This window comes from Schistocerca gregaria, unplaced genomic scaffold (assembly GCF_023897955.1).
Source record: "Schistocerca gregaria isolate iqSchGreg1 unplaced genomic scaffold, iqSchGreg1.2 ptg000288l, whole genome shotgun sequence".
NCBI lineage: Eukaryota > Metazoa > Arthropoda > Insecta > Orthoptera > Acrididae > Schistocerca > Schistocerca gregaria.
In genome coordinates, this window is record NW_026061777.1 from 544,954 (window position 1) to 552,583 (window position 7,630).

The 7,630-nt window shown below is 48.5% G+C and overlaps 1 non-coding gene across 1 annotated transcript; it reads left to right on the forward strand.

Annotated features, from left to right (window-relative positions):
- Positions 1–621: 621 nt before the first annotated feature.
- Trnak-cuu (transfer RNA lysine (anticodon CUU)) lies at positions 622–694 on the forward strand. Its single transcript has one exon. It is a non-coding gene; the product is annotated as a tRNA-Lys (tRNA).
- Positions 695–7,630: the final 6,936 nt, after the last annotated feature.

Here is a 7,630-nt window from a genome sequence, read left to right on the forward strand (position 1 = left end):
TGGGAAAGAGCAAGGGGCAGCGGCTGTGTAGAACGAAAACACAAATCCTCAGGGGTGTGAGCGTTTCGAGATGAGTCATATACATGTTATAGTTGGTCGTCAGTGACCGTGTGTCCCAATGGATAAGACTTCGGATCTGAAGATTACAGGTTCGAATGATGTCACGCTCGTGTTTTTCCAGTTCTGAAAAAGAAACATACCCTTTTAATGTAGCAATTGAGCAGTACGAAACTGTCTGAATGTTGCTTTTGACCATTTTTTGCTCGGAGTTGCTCCTGAGCTTGAAACACGCACAACAAGACCGGTGTTAACTAGCGAAATGGTCGGCAGAGTGCCGACACCGCGAGTTTTGACTGGCACTTGCACATCTAAAACAACGTCGGAAAGTAACTCGTTCGGCTTTTGAGTCACATAAAGTATGTGTGTTAATTTTGACGCCACTAGCTCTGCATGTTGTCATGCAATTTCTTTACCTCTCAGAAATGATTATGACATTAAAGTGAAGTACGTGACGAGTGTGACGTTAGGAGAACATTAGGCAGCATGGAGAGATTCTGTATGGGACCACCCAACCCAAACGAGTACTGTGTGACGTGCTACCCGGCAGGTACTCACCGCGGTAGCCGGCTAGCTCAGTCGGTAGAGCGTCAGACTCTTAATCTCAAGATCGTGGGTTCGAGCCCCACGCTGTTCGGAACGGAATTTTGTTCCGCTGCAGATGGAAATTACTGTTTTTCTGATTAACAAGATGTAATGGAAATAGCAACTTTAAACTTTGCCTACGTCTCTGTCAGTCGCAAGGAAACTGTATTTGAAGGTGAAGGTGATTTTGTAGACATGTGGGAAAGACAAGTTCTGAAATGCAAGTGTTGTTGTTTGGAGAGCACATCGGTTACGTGTCAGATGTGTAGCTAAGCAGAAATTCGTCGCCATAGCTGCAAATATTAGCCGGTAATATGAAGTGTTGTCAGCGGAAGTCTGATTATGCAGACGACCGTAAAGGCGAAGTACCCAAGAGTACCGCTAGGCCGCGCCTCTTTAGCTCAGCAGTAGAGCAGTGGTCTAATAAACCAGGGGTCGTAAGCTCCATCCTCACAGGAGAAAGATGAATTTTGGAAATCAGTTGCGCGTTGTGGCCGTATAGCAAACAGTATCTGTGATGACGAACAATTAGCGACAGGCGTTTTTTTAAGAATTACTCTCAGATGTGATTAAGGCGAATGGCGCAGATAAAGCATTTACCAAAGCGGTGCAGCATAAGGTGGGATGAGGCAGTCTGAATTACATTTTGTAGATGTATTTCTCACATATCTCAGAGCCTCTCGCGGTCATCGTCGACGTCGCCGCCGCCGCTTCTGCAGAAGTAGCAAATGGCGATCGTAGCAAATGCGGCGAGGGACGCCCTGCCTTCGATTCCGAATGCACAAAGTGTGTGGTCTTGTTTCTCAGTCTATATTTGGTCGGTCTTGTAAGAGGTTGAATGTAACGAGTGGGTGGGAAAGAGCAAGCGGCAGCGGCTGTGTAGAACGAAAACACAAATCCTCAGGGTGTGAGCGTTTCGAGATGAGTCGTATACAAGTTATAGTTGGTCGTCAGTGACGGTGTGGCCTAATGGACAGTCTGCCTACGGCAGCGGTGGTGAGCGGACCTCCAGGGCCAGCGCGCTGTGGCAGGAAGTGTTTACGTCAGGCGGTGAGTCGCGTGCTTACAGCGTCTGCTTATTAGTATTCGTTCCGTTCTGTAGGATCTGATATGGAATTATGAATCCGACTAACAGGAAAGATACCTTGAAGTTTACCTTTGATAGGAACTTTTCGAAACCAAATTCGTTTGAAGTTGAAGCATGGTTAGAGGAAACAGCTAAGATTACTTTTGATGACATTGTAGGGATAAATTTCTCTATCGTGACTAGTGTTGTTTATGTGAAATTAACGTCCTCTGAAATGTGTGATAGAATTGTGGAGTCCAGTGGAGGTGTACTGAAGTTTAAACATATAGATGGTACCGTCAGTGACGTCAGCATTACGCATGCTGGACTGGGCTTCCGAACGGCACGTATTTTCGAACTCCCGTTTGAAATATCAGCCGCGCAAATAAATTCTGCATTAACACCTTACGGGAGGGTCATTAACAATTTTGCGGAGCGTTGGTCCAAAGCCCACAAATTTCCGGTGCTTAACGGCGTCAGGCAGGTTAAGATCGATCTACAGAAGCACATACCTTCATATATTTACGTAGGTGGACATCGCGGAATTGTCATATATGATGGGCAGCCAAAAACGTGTGCCGGCTGTGGTGCGCCCGGCCACGTGCGCTCTGAATGTATACAAAGACGCGTGACGCAGATACCTGTCGGTGAAGCCGCTAGCCCCCCTGTGACGACGGCACTGCCACTGACATACGCTGCCGCGGCTTGTGGTCTTCCACCCGCGACCCCGGCTGTAGATGCCCCTCTTTTGAATGATGTTTTGGCCGATAACGTCAAAGAACCGAGTGCTGACGCGGCACCGCCGCTACCACACTCAGCGATGGAGGTAACGACGGATGACTCCCCAGTGGTTGATGTCACTGGTACTGAGGATGAAGCAGACGCTGTGTTCCCGGCGGATCAACCCCAGAGTCAATGTAACGAGACGTCGGACTTCGGATCTGAAGATTACAGGTTCGAATGCTGTCACGCTAGTGTTTTTCCAGTTCTGAAAAAGAAACATACCGTTTTAATGTATCAATTGAGCAGTACGAAACCGTCTGAATGTTGCTGTTGACCATTTTTTGCTTGGAGATGCTCTTGAGCTTGAAACACACACAACAAGACCGGTGTTAACTAGCGAAATGGTCGGCAGAGTGCCGACACCGCGAGTTTTGACTGGCACTTGCACATCTAAAACAACGTCGGAAAGTAACTCGTTCGGCTTTTGAGTCACATAAAGTATGTGTGTTAATTTTGACGCCACTAGCTCTGCATGTTGTCATGCAATTTCTTTACCTCTCAGAAATGATTATGACATAAAAGGAAGTTCGTGACGAGTGTGACGTTAGGAAAACTTTAGGCAGCATGGAGAGATGCTGTATGGGAAAACCCAACCCAAACGAGTACTGTGTGACGTGCTACCCGGCAGGTATTCACTGAGGTAACCGGCTAGCTCAGTCGGTAGAGCGTCAGTCTCTTAATCCCAGGATCGTGGGTTCGAGCCACACGCTGTGCGGAACTCAATTTTGTTCCGCTGCGGATGTAAATAACCGTTTTTCAGATTAACGAGATGTAATGGAAATAGCAACTTTAAACTTTGCCTACGTCTCTGTCAGTCGCAAGGAAACTGTATTTGAAGGTGAAGGTATTTTGTAGACATGTGTGAAAGACATGTTCTGAAATGCAAGTGTTGTTGTTTGGAGAGCACATCGGTTACGTGTCAGATGTGTAGCCAAGCAGTAATGGGTCGCCATAGCTGCAAATATTAGCCGGCAATATGAAGTGTTGTCAGCTGAAGTCTGATGATGCAGACGCCCATAAGGACGAAGTACCCAAGAGTACCGCTAGGCCGCGCTTCTTTAGCTCAGCGGTAGAGCAGTGGCCAAATAAACCAGGGGTCGTAAGTTCCATCCTAACAGGAGAAAGATGAATTTTGGAAATCAGTTGCGCGTTGTGGCCGTATAGCAAACAGTATCTGTGATGACGAACAATTAGCGACAGGCGTTTTTTAAAGAATGACTCTCAGATGTGATTAAGGCGAATGGCGCAGATAAAGCATTTACCAAAGCGGTACAGCATAAGGTGGGACGAGGCAGTCTGAATTACATTTTATAGATGTATTTCTCACATATCTCAGAGCCTGTCGTCGTCGCCGCCGCTTCTGCAGAAGTAGCAAATGGCGATCGTAGCAAATGCGGCGAGGGACGCCCTGCCTTCGATTCCGAATGCACAAAGTGTGTGGCCTTGTTTCTCAGTCTATATTTGGTCGGACTCGTAAGAGGTTGAATGTAACGAATGCGTGGGAAAGAGCTAGCGGCAGCGGCTGTGTAGAACGAAAACACAAATCCTCAGGGGTGTGAGCGTTTCGAGATGAGTCGTATACATCAATAATAATAATTATACAATGTTAACCCACTTCCTTAATAGCATTAGTGGGTCATAATATTAATACATTTATTACTATTACAATGCAGCATACTACAAAATATGATGTGCTACAGGTTACTACAACAATGGGCACTGCACCAACTATCCCTACTACTTAAGAAACTATTACTGTCACTAATTGCTAATTTCTACACCTGCAGCGTCACATAGGTGCCAGTAGAATATATAAACCTACTTTGCAAGCCTTGCTCTTCGAGCTAACCCCAAAGAGCTTGCCCCTGGCACTGGGCTGGCCAAGATGTTAACTCGCTGCAGTTCCCTAACCTAACATAATATCCTATTCTAAGTCCTACGAAACTAACTTATCCTAAGTCAAATCCGGTGCATCTCTAAGTCGGTGAGATTGACCCCTCCTCCCCCTAATCCTGCGCGCGGCGGATCCCAACTGAGATGTGAAGTCGGCCAGTCCGCGCGCTGGCGGTATGGGAAAAGGGATCTAGACAATATCGGTGTTCATTTTCGCATTCTTAGTTTATCTCCCTCAGATATTCATTTAGCACTTTCCGTGATACCTCGTTGGCCAGAGTATTAATCATCTGAAAAGTGTCTTCACGTCTGAGGAGTTGATACGTGTCATGGTTCGGAAGTCCGTCTCGAAGTGTGGTCGCTACATCATTGAAGAGAGGGCACTCGTAAATCACATGATCCGGAGTGCCTTCCGGCGCGCCACAGTCACACGTGGGCGTAGCCCTCTTCCCAAACCGACATAAGTATGTCGGGTAGGGTCCATGACCAGTGAGAAAATGGATCAGTCCCCGTGTTGGCTGAAAGTGCTTCATTTCTAAACGCTCCCTCACGTTCGGCAAGAACTGAAAGGTTCTGCGACCGGTTTCTTCTGTCTCCCAGGACCCCTGCCAAAGTTCTTCCCCCCTTCTTCTAATCCCCCTTTTGTCCTCTACCCTCACACCCATGATTTCTTCTATTTTCCCCTGGTTCCCTTTTTTCGTCCAATACCAGGCTGCTTGCTCCCTAATCTTGATGTCAAGTGGGCAGAGCCCCATTATGTCTAATAGGGCCCCTCCTGGAGATGTTCTATAAGCGCCCACAGATCTTAGAACCATGCTTCTCTGAACCCTTCTCACTGCCATGGCGGGCACAACGCTCGTGAGTCTGTGCGCCCAGACCCCGGAGCCGTAACCCACTACTGAAGTTAAGATACTATTGTTGTAAAGTTTAATGAGATGTGGAGGTAGGTGAAATCTTTTGTGTCCTATGGAAATGAGGTTGTTTAATATTTGCAGAGCTTTTTGGGTTACAGTTTCAATGTGTTTTCCGAAGTTCCATTTCTCATCAATGATGACTCCTAGGTAACGTGTGTCTCGTCTTCGCAGTACCGGTGTGCCGTCAATTCTGACCGTGGGGTTCCTGATTAGTTGTCCTTTAAGTAGTAAGTATGTCGATTTGCTTGGTGATACGGTCATTTTCGTGGTGTGGCACCACTGTAGGAGTCTGTCTATTGCTCTCTCTATTTTAGGTTCTATGTCCTCTCGGCTACGGCCACCGACCATCAGGAGGAGGTCATCAGCGTAGGCTATCACCTCTAGCACATCCTCACTTCGTTGCAGGCTGTCTAGTAATGGCTCCATGTGGATGTCCCAAAAGGGCGGCCCTAGGACCGATCCTTGGGGACATCCTTTCGTGACAGCTTTCCCTACCCTTTCGCTAGGGGATGATAGCCAGACCTCCCGATCCTCACAGTAGCTCCTCAGGCAGCCATATAGCGGCCCTGGACACTCTTTCTCCCGCAAGCAGGAGAAGAGCGAGGGCCACCACAGGCGGTCGAAGGCGCCACTGATGTCCACCATGATGCCCACCACGTATTTGTGTTGGGTCGAGCCACAGACCTCGGCCGCCAGGGCGATTGCATCAGATGCCGACCGCCCCGGCCTGAAACCGAATTGCCTGCTGCTCATCCCGCACAATACTCTGTGTGCTGCCAATCTGTCAGCCAACAGTTTTTCCAAGATTTTTCCAAACAAATCTAACAGGCAGATCGGCCTGTACGACTTTACTTCTGCAGGATCCTTGTCCGGTCCCTTCTTAATAATGACGACGTTCCCAGTTTTCCACCTTCTTGGGAACTGTTGTTGCCTCAGGCAATCATTATAGAGGTGGGTAAGCGGCGCAACCAGCTGGGGTGCCAGGAATTGCACCACCTCCGCCACAATGCCGTCTGGCCCAGGAGCTTTGCCTCTTTTAAGTTGCTTTATGTTGGTCGCCACCTCCTCTTCTGAGAAGGGGTAGACCGCCGTGTCATTATTATATATTTCACGGTCTTGTTCTCGCAATTGCCGCTGTCCCTCTGTCTCCCCATCCGCATTGTCATCAGGCAGCAGGGACCGGAGGAGGACCCCAGCAGTCTCCTGCCAGGACTCCGTCATCCTGTCCCCGTGCCTGACTGTAGATAGCTCCATAGGAGAGCGGATTTTCTCCCTGACTAATTTATAGGGGAGTCCCCATGGATCCAGTGCTAGCTGGCTGAGCACATAGTGTTCCCAGCTTCGCCTTCTGACTTCGCGTAGTTCACTCTGGAACCTCTGTTTTGCCTCCCTGTACTGCAATTGCCACCTTTGTCTCTCCTGCCAGACGACACTGCGCTGGTAGTGCCTCCTTAGCCTCCTGACAGATTGGCGTAGATCTTCCAGTTCAGGCGACCACGGTGACGGAGAAGCCGCCATGGCCTTCCTCCTGATCGGTACAGCAGCCCTCACCGCCCTGGTTACTGCAGTTACTAGTTCATCTGCTCTGTTGTCTACGTTTATGTCTTGTTGTATGTCATCTTCCGGTAATGGAGGAATGTCGCAATCCCTCGCCAGCCGTTCCCAGTCAGCTTTCCTGTAGTTAAATTGTATTTCCCACCCCATGGCCTAGCGGCACTCTCTCTCCCCTACTGTGAAAGTTATTAAGTTATGGTCGCTAGTGGTGGCGTTTCCTATTACTTTCCAATTTTGTATGATGTTTGTTACATTTGGTGTCACGAGAGTGACATCAATATTTGTACCCTGCCCTCCTCCTGCCGTGTAGGTAGGAGGATTACCAGGCCTGTTGGCCACCACGAGTTGCGACGCCATAATGTATTCTTCCACCTTTTCTCCATTTGCGTCTCTTGTGCCACTGAACCATAGGGGGGACTTGGCATTAATATCAGCTGTTATTACAATTTTCCTTCCTCGCAACGCCGTGGTCACCCTCATCAGGTGGTCTAGGTGTATTTCGATGTCATCTCCATACTGGAAGTACATATTAATGATGGTGATGATTCCTGCTGGAGATTGGAGCTCCACGACGTTGCAATGGGGAGTTGTAAACTGAGAGAGTGGTAACTCTCATGAGTTTGTTTGTAATTATAATTGCCGCCCTTGGGTCTTCTCCTCTGCTGATTACTTGCCATGTGGCGGCAGCAAATGCGACTTTCCCAGCTTGGGAGTACGGCTCCTGCAGACAGAGCACATCCAATCTCCTCTCCTCCACCTCCCTTCGGAGTTCCTGCAT